The sequence below is a fragment of the Bubalus kerabau genome, chromosome 9 (genome assembly GCF_029407905.1).
Source record: "Bubalus kerabau isolate K-KA32 ecotype Philippines breed swamp buffalo chromosome 9, PCC_UOA_SB_1v2, whole genome shotgun sequence".
In the NCBI taxonomy this organism is placed as follows: domain Eukaryota; kingdom Metazoa; phylum Chordata; class Mammalia; order Artiodactyla; family Bovidae; genus Bubalus; species Bubalus kerabau.
In genome coordinates, this window is record NC_073632.1 from 95,363,660 (window position 1) to 95,378,827 (window position 15,168).

At 51.1% G+C, this 15,168-nt stretch overlaps 1 pseudogene; it reads left to right on the top strand.

The window, feature by feature from the left end:
* The first annotated feature begins 446 nt into the window (after nt 1-446).
* LOC129619528 (tyrosine-protein kinase RYK-like) lies at nt 447-3,362 on the top strand (annotated as a pseudogene).
* Nucleotides 3,363-15,168: the final 11,806 nt, after the last annotated feature.

The window sequence follows — 15,168 nt, forward strand, 5'->3', positions numbered from 1 at the left end:
ATGGGGTCGCATAGAGTCGGACACGAGTGAGCGACTGAACTGAACTGAATTGAAGGAACAAGAGCGTTGCAGTCTCCTGTAACCAGCGCACGTGGGCGCCCAGTGTAAAAGGCGGGTAGGCTGCTTTACAGGAAGACAGGCAAGTGAGTGAGGGAGCTGGCAGGACCTCCCCTCCCAGACCCGGTGGAGGAGCCTCCTAGTGGTAACCTGGGCGGGGCCTGTTGGCGGAGGAGTCTCCCAGGTAGTCAGCGCAGAGGCGGAGGTCCAGGAAGCAGCTGCCTGCTAGCGGGAGAGGATCGCGGGTTCTGACTTGGCAGCCTCGCACTCCTGCAAAATTGGGATCCAGGTGGCAAAAGGAGAGATGGGTGGCTCCAAGAGCAGTCTTGGCTTCCTCGTTTTGCTTCTGATTGTGTTGTTCAGCGGGACGTCCAGCGGTGAGTTCCGGGATGAACCTGTTGGGGAACGCGAGGAGGTTGGATGGGGGAAAGGGGATGGGGGAGGTGTTCGTGGGGCTTCGCGAAACTTCTGGCAGCGTGTCGCCGCCGCCCCCTCCTCTTTCCCTTCCCTCGGCCCCTTTGCTCCTCGGAGGCTCCTCCCGGCTTCTTGCCGGCTCTCTGGTCCAGAACAGGGGTGCCTTGGGTGTAGTAGTAATGCCGGGAGTTTGGGAGGTGACGCTGGGAGAAGAGGGGGCCGGGACGCGGCAGGAAATGCGGTTGAAACCCCCAAGGGTCCAGCCCGCCCCTGGGAAGTGGGAGCCCTGGAGCCGGGCCGTTTGGGACCAGTCGGCCTTCCCGGGGAGAAGGGACCCAGACCCACCCCGAAAAGCACACCCTCCCGCACCTACCTGTGCAACAGAGACCCTTCTGGTCCCTTCATCTCCCGGCTCTTGAAGGACCAGCCCTCTTTCCCGGCGGTAAGTTATAAACGCAGAGCAGACTCGGGTGCCCAGGCAGCGGCGGCGGCGCGCTCCCGGGTGAAACGTGCTTTAGTTGCTCTTGTCCGAGCCTCAGCTGCTGGCTCCACTCCCGGCCCGTGGGCTCCGCGGCGCGGCTCCTCCCCGATCCCGGGGCTCCGCGGCGCGGCTCCTCCCGGATTCCCGAGACTCCGTGGTTCGGCTCCTGTCCAAACCCCGGGCTCCGCTGCGAGGCTCCACCTCCGACCCCGAGGCTCCGCTGCGCGGCCCCACCCGTGATCCCCGGGCTCCGCGGCGCGGTTCCTTCCCCGATCCCGGGCTCCGCAGCTCGGTTCCTTCCCCGATCCCGGGCTCCGCTGCGCGGCTCCACCCCCGACCCCTGGGCTCGGCGGCGCCGCTCCATCCCAGACCCCGGAGGCGGGTGTGAGCCTTTTCCTGATCAGGGACCAGGTGCCCTGGCTCATTGGTCTAGATGCAGAACTTTTTTATTAGAGAAGTGATCTTGTTGGACACTACGCCTATCCTTTAACCTATTCGTACCCAGCGAAACAGATGTCCTCCCTTTCACTTGGCCTGCAGAGTCCAAGTTGAATATAAGCAGGTTTCCAGGTAGACAGTTTCGTGGACCTGCCCCAGGTCAGCATTTCTGCTTGGTGGGGGTGGGGGTGCAAGTAGCAACGGGGTGGGGGTATTTCCACGCACTATATCAGTGATTTGGCTCTAGCTCTCCTTTTCTGCAAAGTAGATGATGAGGTTATGAGACTAAATGCAGCTCAACTTGACAGTAAATTCTTCAAAAACTTCCCTTCTTCAAAAATTTGAAAGGAAGGAAAATGTGCTACAAAAAAGCAGAACTATTTATGATCCTGTTCATGGAGCTCCAGCTACTTCTACCCGTGTATTTTATATCAGCGCAGGGGTTTGCTGTGCAGTTGTGTTTCTTGTAGTAATAATATTAGCTGTTTTGCACCTCAACTGGAAGACCGCATCAGTGTCCAGTAGTTCCCAAGGGTTGTCTCAGCCATGTCCCAGATGACTCAGTATCTGAGAGGAGACACACCCAACAACGGTACTTCCATTCCGTTATCCTACCTTGTGGGTGGGTAGAGGAGTGTCTTGAGAAGTGCCACTCTTTTGGAGGCCAGAGCTAAGGTGAAGGATATTGAAATATCCAAGGAGAGGATAATTCTATCCATGGAGAGGATGTACTCCAAGAAGGTAGTTTAGGGCGTATTTTCCATGGGATTTATGTAGATGAAAAAGATCCAAATAAAGAACAGCAATCATTTGTAAAAACAGAGATTAAGCTTCTGAAATTCAGGTGACAATACTCACTGAACGTTGCAAGCTGTGAGATCTTCATCACGGAAATCTTCCTCCTATTTCCCTTGTGTGTATAGAAGAAAGAGAAAACCCCTGGTGATATTGCCTTACATGAACTGGGAGAATCATAAATAGTTTTCACAGCATTGCAAATGGTGTGTCTGTGTGTGTATTAGTCAGTCAGTCCTGTCCGATTCTTGCCACTCCATGGACGGTAGCCTGCCAAACTCTTCTGTCCGAGGAATTCTTCAGGCAAGAATTATGGAGTGGGTGGCCATTCCCTTCTCCAGGTGATCTTTCTGGCCCAGGGATCAAACTCGGGTCTCCTGAATTGCAGGCAGATTCTTTACTGTCTGATCCACCAGGGGAGCCTGCAGCACAAATTAGTAGAGGCCAGTAATCCTCAGGCAATTTCTCAACAGGACCTGGTCCACAAGGTCAGATTGCCTGTGGAATGGAATACCTGGTCAGAGGAGAAGTCCTCCACAAAGACCTGGCTACTAGGAGCTCTGCCATTGATGACAACCTCAAGTTAAGAGTGCAGATAGCCCCTCTCCAGAATCTTGTTCCCCATGGACTCTCACTGTGTGGGGGACAATGAAAAAGTGGGATCGATGGATGGCTCATGAACGTCTGGTTAAGAATGAGGTCTCCAGACTTCCCTGGTGATTCAGTCGCTAAGACTCCACACTCCCAATGAATGGGCCTGGTTCGATCCTTGGTTGGGGAACTGGATCCCGCATGCTACAACTAAGAAGTCAGCATGTTGCAACTAAGAGTCTTCATACTGCAAAAAGATCCCAATTGCCACAACGAAGACCCAATAAAGCCAAAAAATGATAGATATTTAAAAAATATTTTATTTTAGTTCTCCAGTGCTAGTGATGTGTGGGCCTTCAGAGTGATAGTGTAGGAGCCCGTGGCTCTGGGTCAAATACCCTACACGGATGTCAGTTCTTTAGAGATATGAAAGAAGGTCATCAAATAGCCCAGCCTATCAACTGTCCTGATGAACCATTTGCTGTGATGGCTTGTGCTGGGCCTTAGATTCAGAGGAGAAGCCCAGTTCCAGCAGCTGGCCCAGTGTCTCACAGGGTTCCATGCAGCCCTGGGGGCCTGTGTCTGACTGTCCTCTCACAGTCCCCCAGCGTCAGGGGGAAGATGCCTGCTGAGGCCCACTTGGAGCCGGCCAGTCACATACATCACCCAGCACCGCAGAAGCACATTGTCTTCCAGAACACTGTGCCTTAGGAATGCCATAGCATCTGAAGTTTCTAAGACAGACTTAATGATGTGGAATATTTTCTAGATATCACTTTCTTTAGGTTGAACTGAAAATGTTTGTATAAATATTTTGACCAAGAAATTTTTAAACAGTGTTATAAAATAAATAGTTTTTTAAATTGTTTCAACACAAATACTTGGACTAGCTTAGTGCCAAGTGCTTTTTAGTTTTTACTTCATCAAAGTAATGTAATTGATTCACCCTTGAATGTGCCAGGCTTAGTTGCTCAGTCGTGTCCGAGTCCTTGCGACCCCGTGGACTATACAGTCTGTGGAATTCTCCAGGGTTGAATATTGAAATGGGTAGCCTTTCCCTTCTCTAGGGGATCTTCCCAACCCAGGGATCGAACCCAGGTCTTCCACATTGTAGGTGGATTCTTTACCATCTAAGGCACCAGGGAAGCTCAAGAATACTAGAGTGGGTAGCCTCTCCCTTTTCCAGGGGATCTTTCTGACTCAGGAATTGAACTGGGGTCTCCTGCATTGCAGGTGGATTCATTACCTGCTGAGCCACCAGGGAAACCCTTAACTTTCTTTCTTCTTCTTCTTTTTTTTTTTTTTTTTTAATATTTATCAGTAGTCTTTGGAATTATTTGTCTATAAGATAAAATACTTTGTCTTAGGAAAAGAAAAATGAAAAAATGCTGTTGCCTTGTACAGGAAAAAGGAAAGAGAAGTGGGAGAATGACAGAGCTGTGATGGAGTTCTTCAAGAATGTCTCCATGGAAGACTGTCTGCGCTGGTATCAGGATTTATTGCAGTGCTCAGAGAAAATGTTGAAGACCACAGGTAAGTGAGAAGAGTAGGAGAAAGTGGTAGTTCTCTCATGGTGACATGGACCTGCCCCTCTGTGTGTGTGAAAATGATCTGTCAGAGGTGAGCTGTCCTGGGAGAACAATGGCCCCGGGATGCTCTGTCATCCTCCTTCCTCTTCCAGCTCCTGACGTCTCTCCTCACAGCACAGGCCTTTGGGCGAGTGAACATGGATTCCCACGGATCCTAAACATGAGAACATCTCTGTGATCCCAATCTCCTTCTTACTATTCCCTCTTTCCAGAATCTTCTTTTAGATGTCACCAATCCTACTTCTGGAAAACTGTCAATACCACCTCTGCTGTCAGCTCCTGAGGACTCCATCCTCAGGTCACTGTCTCTGATGTCCCAGCAGGACTGAGTGGCTGTGTTGGAAACCTTGCTCCCCCATTAGCTGTCAGAGCCCCGTGAGGACTGGGCTCCTCCCTTCCCCCCGTCTCGCCTGAGGATCTATCTCAGGGGCCTCCATGTGATGTGTGTAAACTGTCTGCACAGTAGGGGTACCTGGGTCAGGGGGGCGAGCAGGCATCTGCCGAGCTTGGGGTCTGGACAAGGGCTTCACTCTTACTCTCCTTGCAGCATCACCGACCACGGGACCCCCTACAATGCAGCCCACAGCCCCAGACAGCAGTTACATCTCCTGGATCGCCACTGGGGTTCTCGCTGGTGTGGTCATAACGATCATCATAATAGCCTGTATCTGTTGCAAGAAGAGGTACTGAGGGCAGAATTCAGAGGGAAGGCAGGGGCACAGGGCCTGGTGTGAGGCCAGGGAAGGTGAAACCTAGCCAACCCCTGCCCCTCACTGAACCTCCTCACCCTGGAAATGAGCCGGTGAAGAAGACCCCGTATCACCTGAGAGCAGAATTCAGACAAGATCATGCCTCAGTTCTGAAAGGTCCTCACTGTCAGATGACAGTGGGAAGTGAGGGGTGGCTGGGGCACGGGAAGGCTGAGGGCCTATTGATGCTTAAAGGGTTCAGCCAAGTCCCCTGACTGAGCACAGATTGCTGGCTGGCAGGGCCCCCAGTAGGTGGTGTGAGAACAGCAGGCACTCAGGGCGAGGGCAGGACTCACGGGGGCTGAGAGCAGCATGGGAGCTTCGCATGATGTGTCAGTGGGGAGGGGACCCACCCAGGGGCCAAGATGAGAGGAGCTGGGCTCTCATCCCAGGAGGAAGGGGTGGGAAGGCCTTTGCAGACCCAACTCCAAAGGCTTCTTCTCACAGGAAGTGGCCTGGGTCAAGCAGGCAAGGCAGGAGCCCCACAGGAGAGACTGTGGGAAGGGCTGAGGCCAGGCCTGTGCTCCTGGAACAGCAGCAGTTCTGACTCAGCCTGTGGCCTGCAGGTCACCAGCCTCCTGGGGACCCAGAGCCTCCATCACTGAGCAGCCCTGCCTTGAGCAGAGGTGCCTGGGGATGGTGGGCCTGAGCTGGGGTGGAGGTGCCCAGCTGGGGGTACCAGGAAGAGATGGGGGACAGGGACCCTGGTCCTGAGAGCTGAGTGTGCTGCTGGCTCAGAGGCTAGAGGGGTGCAAAGGAAGGAGGTTTGCCTGCAACCCCCCAAGGCTGTCAGGAAACAAGGCCCCTTCTCCAGGGACCTGCTCCCTGGTCCTTTAGTCCCCCTTCGGGGAGGATCTGGACCTGAGTAAAGGGAGCAGATTGATTCCTCACTGGCTCCAATCCTGAGCCTAAGCAGGGGGTGACTCTGTGATGCAAGAAGGAAGCCAGGAGGTGACAAGAAGCTGCTGGACCTGGGGTGGGGGTGGGGGTGGAGGACATAGGGGCCCCTCACTGAGGGCGGGACTGGAGGGGGGGTTGGGGAAGGGTAGCCCCAGGAAAGTGACAGGAGTTCCTCAGCCTCCTGGACCAAAGCCTCTTTCTTTTCTGCAGGAGACGGTGCTCCCAGGAAGCGCGACAGGTGCTCTGTCTGCCTTTCTCTTGCTCTTCAGTTTAGATCCAGGAGATCAGACCCCATGAGTCCTGAGTCTGTTTTCTGGTTACGGTGACACAGTAGATGCATCATCTCATGGGCTTTATCACATTTGGGGAAATCCCACTCAGCGTCTAAAACAAAAACAAAAACAAAAACAAAAAACCAGAAGCAATTTATCACCACTTCCTCCTGGTGCTAAGTGATGGAATTTCTACACTGAAATGCTCAAGTCCTTGAAGAAATCTCCACAAACAGGACATTTGTCATCGTATTCTAGTCTGTGGATAATTAGACTCTGCCTCGTGACCTCATTCTTGCAAATGATATTGCAAGAAAAATACCGTCTGCTGTTACAGGACTCAGGGATTCTTTCTGTGTCTGGAGAAATCACCTCAGCCTATTTTCAATAGAACAAAGTTTTATTTATAACTGTTTCCCTTAATAATTTATCATGCTTAGTCGCTGTGTTAGTCGCTCAGTCGTGTCCAGCTCTTTGTGACCCGGTGATGTGTAGACCGCCAGGCTCCTCTGTCCATGGGATTCTCCAGGCAAGTATACTGAAATGGGTTGCTGTTTCCTTCTCAGGGGACCTCTCCAACTCAGGGGTTGAAGCCACGTCTTTTGTGTCTCCTGCATTGACAGGCGGATTCTTTACCGTCTGAGCCACTGGGGAAGCCTATTTATTATGCTAGTGCTATTTAAATAAAAATCTCAGTACTCCAGAAAATGTGAAGTATTTAAGATTTTTGTTTTCTAACCCACAAGAGAGGTCATGACGTTTCACCCTTTGTCCATCTTGTGGGATTCGATGTACCTGGCGATTCTGAGGACACATGGTCTGAGAGGACATGTGCACCCTGTGTTCACGGCAGTGCTGCTCACAGTAGCTGGGACCTGGAAGCCACCTATACGTCCACCCACAGATGAATGGATAAAGAAGATGTGGGACATATACACAGGGCAATATTACTCAGCCATCAAAAAGAATGAAATAATGCCGTATGTAGCAACATGGATGGACCTGGAGATTGTCATATTGAATGACATAAGTCAGACAGAGAAGCAGAAACACCTTCTGACATCCTTCATACTCAGAATCAAAAACGTCGTGATACAAGTGCTCTTACTAATACAATTATGTAAAGTTTAAAAATAAAATAAAATTTAAAAAATAAATAAATAAATAGAAAGGAGTCAAAGAAATACAATACACACACACACACACACACAAAAACAAACAAACAAAAACAAGTGCTCTTACTTACAAACCAGAAAGAGACTCACAGACTTAGAGAATGAATTTATGGTTGCCAGGGGGAAAGGTTGGGGGGAAGGGATAGTTAGGGAGTCTGGGATCAACATGCACACACTGATTCATTTAAAATGGATAACCAGCAAGGACCTACTGTATAGCACATAGAACTCTGCTCAATGTTATGTGGCAGCCTGGGTGGGGATGGGAGGGGAGTTGGGGAAGAATAGATGCATGGATGGAAGTGAAAGTGAAAGAAGGTTAGATACACAATCATGTCCGACTCTTTGGGATCCCATGGACTGTAAGCTGCCAGCTCGTCTGTTCATGGAAATCTTCAGGCAAGGGAGTACTGGAATGGGTTGCCATTTTCTTGTCCAGGAGATCTTCATGACCCGGGGATCGAACTCAGGTCTCTTGCATTGCAAGCAAATTCTTTACCAACTGAGCCACCAGGGAAGATAGAGACATGTAAGTAAGTAAGTAAGTGTTAGTCGCTCAGTCGTGCCCAACTCTTTGCAACCCCATGGACTGCAGCCCACCAGACTCCTCTGTCCATGAGATTTTGCAGGCAAGGATACTGGAGTGGGTTGCCATTTCCTTCTCCAGGGGATCTTCCCAACCCAGGGATCGAACCCGGGTCTCCTGCACTGCAGGCAGATTCTTTACTGACTGAGCTACAAGGGAAGCCCTGTATGTGTATGTTAAATCCCTAGCCTAGCTTCTTTGTGCTGCTCATTCAGGACTCCTGCACTCCTCTCTGGGTGTATATTTCCGCCTTGCTTCCGTCTTAAATAATCTATTTCTGTATATCTCCAGTAATAACTTTGGTACCTGTTTTTACAGTTTTTGCCTCCTTGAAACATTCTTGCTTTCAAAGATGGTAAGAGCCAAGGGAACTTTGCATCTCGCCCCTGGTGTTTAGTGTCTAGAATTCCTCATTTTACACCAAGCTACCCAGGTTCAATACCTGGGCAGGAAACTAAGATCCCTCTTTAGCACCGCTCACTGTGTCTCTCTGAGATCAACATTAAGGAAATATACACCTTATATTACTACACCTTATATTAAGGTGTAACTATGCACCTTAAATATACAGGTAGAGGGGCTTCACAATTTTGTCATGGGAGATTTCACCTCTGCCAAGAGTTTAAAAAAAAGAGAAAGTCTTTCCAAAGTTAACCCGGTTCATTCCCTTTCTAGGCCCTTTAATGGCTATTGTTGTTCTTTCCTTTCTAGTCCTTGTTCATTTAACCTTTTGATTGACTTTGTGCCTGTAGGATCTACCAGTTTGAAATAGCACTCATGGTGGCTCAAGGAATAAAGCCCGTTCCAGTGGAGGGTGGCCCGGATCCATGTAGGTCCTTGTGAGGGACTTCTGCACCTTGAGGGGAGGCTCAGTTCAGTGGTCCCTGTCCAGCAGGGAGAAGTTTTGATAGAAGAAAGCATCAGCCCCTTAACCCTTAAGAATAAGTGTGTAGAACCCCTCAGTGGGGAATGAGACAGGCTGCGAAAGTTTGCTGCAGTGAGTGTACCTGGACAAAAGTCACATCAAGCATCAAAATACGAAGATATTGCAAGGGGCTAAAAATAATTGCATGCGTGTGCAGTTGGGGCAAATAATCAACAACAAGATACAGAAAGACCAAAAACCCAAGGCGATTTCAGAGCAGCCAGGAGCAAAAGCAGGGTACTGGTCATGATCCCTGCACACAGCACCACCAAGGGGGAACAAACACCCAGGTCACCCCCCTGGCCTGAACCCAGGACCCACCCCCACCCTCATCTCATATGTGGGACCGGCTCCCCCACTCTCTGGAGCCAGCAAGGGAACATGTTACTTGTTTTTGCTCCCTCATGAGTCCCAATAAAGCTTTTCTCCCCTGAATTTGTGTCTGGCCATTTACCACATTCTATTGATCAAGTCCAAGAACCCTGGTCAGTAACACAGGAGGGCTTTTGCTGAAGGTCAGGATGCTGCTCAGAGATGGTGTCTCCAGTGGGCTTCCAGCAGAAACAGGGATTGAACATATGCAGATTCCAGGTGGGGATGCACCGGGTCAGGAACAAAGCAGGCACAATGGTTGATATGGGTAGAGAGATGGAACGGCTGCCACGTCCTGACTGCAGAGTATGATGCTGGTTCCCAGCACAGGGCGATCCTAGAGGCAAACACCCTGGATGGGCGGCCAACCTAGACACAAACTGCACGACTGAAAGGAATGAGAGAAGGGAACACTCTGGGGCTCCACTGGTGAGGACTCCGGGCTTTCACTGCCAGGTGCTCGGGTTTGATCACTGGTCAGGGAACTAAGATCCCCAAAGCCAGGCAGCTGACCAAAAAACAAAAATCCCAAGAAAAGAAAACAGAAGCTGGATGATCAGGACGCTGAAAACAGCCATCCCAACAGCTTGTCTGGATACTTTGCCCAGTTTCTAGAACTGAGCCAGTTATCAGAACTGAAAATCCATTACCTGAGAGAGATGCCAGTTTCCAGTAGGAGGCCCCTCTTATCACCATGGCAAGCGCAGGGCAGCAGTCCTCTGGCCTTCCGCATCCTTGGGAGCCACAAGGCCATTGACTCAGGTAAGTGCACACTGGGAAGCAGAAACCACCCCACATTCCTATGGACCCAGTGTGTGACTCACATCATGTCCAGGGATCTGAAGCATCATCGCGGCCCTGCTGTTATCAATGTGATGCATGAGGTACAGGGTACTGAATATATAACCGTCCTGCATCCTGCTTACAGGGTATCACGGTGTGTGAAGACCCACAGAGTGGTTATTTCACATGTTCCAGATTTGAACCAATGATGGAAAAGTCTCTGTAGTTAGGAATGGGGCAAAGGCTGCCATAGTTGAGAAGTACAAGTACATTCTCCTATTGTCTTTCAATTGCTACAAATAGAATGTTGCAAGACCACCCTTTTCTGGGTATAATGACAGAGATTAGTGACAATCATGGCCTGAAAGCATGCAGGGCTGTAATCCCTTCACATCTTCTTTTTATATCTGCCTGGTGTAAAGCATTTCTATCAATGGACAGACACTAAATATTTCAGGATTTGCAGACCAGAGGCCTCTGTAACTGCTCAGCTCAGCTGTGGAAGGTGTTCATGGAAAGGACATGAAGGAATGAGTGTGACGGGAACTGCCCCTGGGATCCTAGAACCCTGCAGCACCCATGACACAGAAGTCCACCAGTGGGGGAAATCGTGCCAGGGGTAACCTGCCTGCCTGCTAAGTCACTTCAGTCATCTCTGACTCTTTGCAACCCTATAGACTGTAGCCCACCAGGTCCCTCTGTCCATGGGATTCTCTGGGCAAGAATACCAGTGTGGGTTGCCATGCCCTCCCCCAGGGACAGCTTATGACATCCTAATCAGAGCATCACAAGCCAGCCCCACAGGGTCAGAGGCATGGCCATGCCACTTGTAGTGGGGAAAGCCTATCATTTAAACATGGCTACTGATATGGTCCTGAGTCTGGTAGAGAAGGGACCTCCGGTCTTTATGAACTGGGCTCATCCACTCGGTAATCGTTACTGAGAGGTCAGCTGTCATAGGATAGAAGTGATCGTGTGCTTTGGCATAAGCAGGGCCACAGGAACAAATAAGATGACCAGCAGGGGACCAAGACCTGACAGCAGAACTGTGGTACCTCCCTGTCCTCTGCTCACCTCTGTGGCTTCACACAGGCTCCCTGTGGCCCCTTGGAGTGTGGAAGCCACTCTACAGCAGAGGAGGGCGGCCTTAGCCTGTAACTGCAAGACCCACCCTCCTATCACATTCCCACCACCAGAGGCTACAAGGCAGGACTGGGCAGGGTTGTGATTCATAAACAGGCAGCTGAGGGAGCCCCTGGATAATTCCCCAGGTGATGAGTCACCCAGTGCTGGGGCTTGCAAACCAGGGCAGTGGTCAGAGGGATTCCTTTGGTTTCTCACGTTGCCTTTGCCTGTTGTTGCACCACAAACCTGGAGATGCACCGAGACAGATGCCAAAAGGCCTGAAGAGACGGACAGATTTGTCTTCTGTAGATTTCCCCAACTCCTGTCTTAATCAATAACCCTTATAGGCTGCCATCTCCATGGACTCTGGACGATATGAATGTGGGACCAAAGGGTAGAAGTGGGGGTGCCCCTCCTCATCCTCAGGCCCCATGTCACACTTTGGGGGACTGAGCTCCCAACCCTCCTGGGGACCAGGCTGGGAGGCTTTTGTTGGGTAAGTCCTCAGGCAAGGGGATAAGATGCCAGTGGTGGAGAGTGTGATTCGGGTCCCTTCACAGGTGGGAAGGTGTTGGAGGCCCTGGGCTTCTCGGGATGCAAAGATGTGGATGAACTTAGTGAGCTGCGGGGCAGGAGTGTGGCCACTAAGGGGATGTGTCTGGGGAAGGGAGAGCCCGGGGCGGCACGGGTGGTTTATAGCTGGTAAAGTGGCCTGGGAGTCAAGGGCAGGGAGTCATGTGGAGGAGAAGGGTTTGTGTGAACAGATCAAATCAGTGGTGTGGTGCTTTTCAGGGGGTGTCTAGGTTCCTCCCCACAGGAAGGTTGCCTGTCCCAGGCCTGCCATGGGGGCTGTCACTCCTGGAGGCATGGGTGAGGGGCTGGGAGCTTAGGGATGGCAGTGTTTCCTGCCATGCTCCCCTTGTCCTCTCGCCTCCCCACCTCCCATTGTCTGAGCATTGCTATTTCAACCAGTTTGCCCTTTTACTGGCCTGAAAGTGGCCAACTAGCCCAGCAGGTGCCAAGAAGGAAAGGAGCTCACCTAAGGATTAAGGAGGAGGAGGCAGAGGCAACACTGTGCCCGTGGGCTCTCTAACCAAGGCCAGCTTGGGTCCCACTCTCTGGTTATAATGCATCATCCCCATGCTCTCCCAGCAGGTTCACTGGGAACTCACCACCCTGCTCTTCGTGGACACAGTTGGGCAGCAGAAGCAGGACCAAGAAGCATGACTGAAGTTGGTGCCAGCAGCCCTTGCCACCTGGAGCCCTGGGGTGACCCACCCTTGGGGAGGAGCCTGGTTGTCCAGTGGAGAAGGGAATCAGTCCCCAGAGTCCTCCCACTGGAGTCTCTCCTGGGGGCTCCCCCAGGCTCCCCACACCCTCTGTGGGGCTGATTTTCCTCAAAATTTCAATGATCTGTCCCTCACCTTTCTTCTATCCATCCCCTTCTCTGGATCCCCGTGGTCCTTGTGTTTTTTTTTAGCGGCACTAACACCCGATAAGGGGCTTCGCAGGTGGCTCAGTGGTAAAGAATCCGCCTGTCAATGTGGGAGATGTCTGTTCCGTCCCTGGATGGGGAAGATCCCATGCAGGAGGAAATGGCAACACACTCCAATATTCTTGCCTGAGGAAATCCCATGGACAGAGGAGGCTGGCGGGCTACAGTCCACAGAATCACAGAGATACGACTTAGTGACTAAACAACAACAACTCCTGAGACAGGGGTTGGCGAGTCCTCAGCATATACAAATTCGGGGTTATCTGCATGATCTCCTCAGGTCCTAAATGAATATTTAGCCTCTCTTCATTCCCGTAGGTAGCATTTCCCATTTATAAATGTGTAAGTTGAGGCATGTCAAGATGAAGAAACTAGCAGAGTCAGAATTTTGTCTAGATTCCTGTTTCTGGAGGTATCTATAGTCCATATCCGTGAAACTGCTTCAGGTCCTAATTCCAACCTCCCCAGCCCTCCACCTCTGACCTCATGCCTGGGGATATGGGGTGAGGCTGGGCATCAGGGGCATGCCTGGGGTGAGTCTGGGTACCCAGGTCCCTGGGGCCCACACTCCTCACACGGGGCCGACCTGGCCCATCTCTGATGGTAGCCTCTGACTTCCTCCTGTTCTCTCAGTCCTTCCTCCCTGTGGTCTGAGTCCATCAGGGGCTTCTGCGTTGCCTCCTCTGGGGGATTCAACCCAGGCTCCTGCCCCCAGCCCTTCATAAGGGAGAGTCTCCCCACACAGCTCACCTGGCCCCACCAAGCTCTTGCCCCACCCAACCCTGAGTCCTGCCCACCCTTGTGGGTCTCTTGTCCTCCAACCAGCCTCCCAGCACAGGTCTGTCCCACACGGAGACTCTAGTGAGTCAGTTGAGAACCTTCTTGTCTCCTTTGCACCTGTTGATTCACAGAATTTGCTGCTCTCCAGGGGCGGCAGCTGGGTGACCCCAAGGTAGAGCATGGTGCCGGACTGGGTGTGAGTCAGGGCTTCTACCAGATAAGCCTGTGTGTGGCAATGCAGTCACACAACTCATCAGGATCCCAGGGACCTGCAGAGATTGTCTTAGCCTGGGCTGCTGTCACATGGAGGTGGGGCAGAGCTGAAAGATTGGGTAGAGCCAAGCTTTGGCTTCTCCCTGTGTGTCTGTGTGTGTGTTGGTGGGGGGATGGGTTGCGGGGAGACTCCTGTCTGGAGCTCTGTTGGTTGCGAGCCCCAGCCAATGCTAGGCATGGTCTCCAAATGCTGGCCAGAGTACCAGACACTTTGCAATCTGCTGACTCTGTGCTGGGACAGGGAGCAAGCAATTCTGTGCCCATGGTCTCCAAGAGTGGAGTCTCCATTTCCCACAGTCCTGCAGTGCTCCAGATCATAAACCCTCTTGGTCTAAAATGGGGGTGGGCGAGTGGGGGCATGGGGCTGCTTCTTCCAGTGCTGCACCAGGGCTGGGGTATCTGATGTAGGGCCAAAACCTCTTTAGGCAGAATGCTCCAGTTTGTGATGACCCCTCCATTTGAGAGTACCTGGCCAAAGGGCCCTGACTAGATCCCTTCTTTTCTGCTCCTGCCCTTGTCAGCTTGGTTCTTTCTCTATGCTGGTTGTAGAGGGGATGTTCTGCTGGTTTCAGGTCATTTTCTCAGAAAGAGAACTGTTTTGTATGTGGCTGTAGTTTTGGTGTGTTCGTGGGAGAGTGGAGCTCAGGGCGTCCTACTTGGCCATCTTGATTTTGCCTTTGTGTGATCAATGATCTTTCATGTTAGTATTGTAATTGTTTTGGGTGCCAAGAACCATGGGCACATTGCCATCCGATATGTGTGTGTGTCCTGACTCCTCTGTTGACCTGTCCATCTCTCTCCTGAGACTCCTGAGTACCTGAGACACAGCAATATCAAAATTATGCAATTGACAGAAGGACTCACACATCTCTCACTTTAAATCCAAAGATAGAAATGGTTAAGCTTTCGAAGAAGGCATGTCAAAGCCCAGACGACCAGAAACTAGGCTTCTTCCCCCTAATAGTCAAGTTGTGAAAGCAAAGGAAATGTTCTTAAAGGAAATCAAAAATGCTCCTCCAGTGAACACACAAAGGAGAAGACAGCAAAACAGCCTTACTGGTGATATGGAGAATCTTTCAGTGGACTGGAGGAAAGATCACAACATTGCCTTAGGCCAAAGCCTAATCCAGAGCAAGGCCCTAGCTCTCTTCAAGTCTATGAAGGCTGAAGGAGATGAGGAAGCTACAGAAAAAAGAGTTGAAAGCCGGTAGAGGTTGGTTCATGAGTTTTAAGGAAAGAAGCCATCTTCCTAACACAAAGTGCAGAGTGGAAGAGAGAGGGTAATGCAGAAGCTGCAGTAATTTATCCAGAAGATCTAATAAAATAATCTATGTTGATAGCTATCCTAAATTAGAGCTTTCCAGTGTA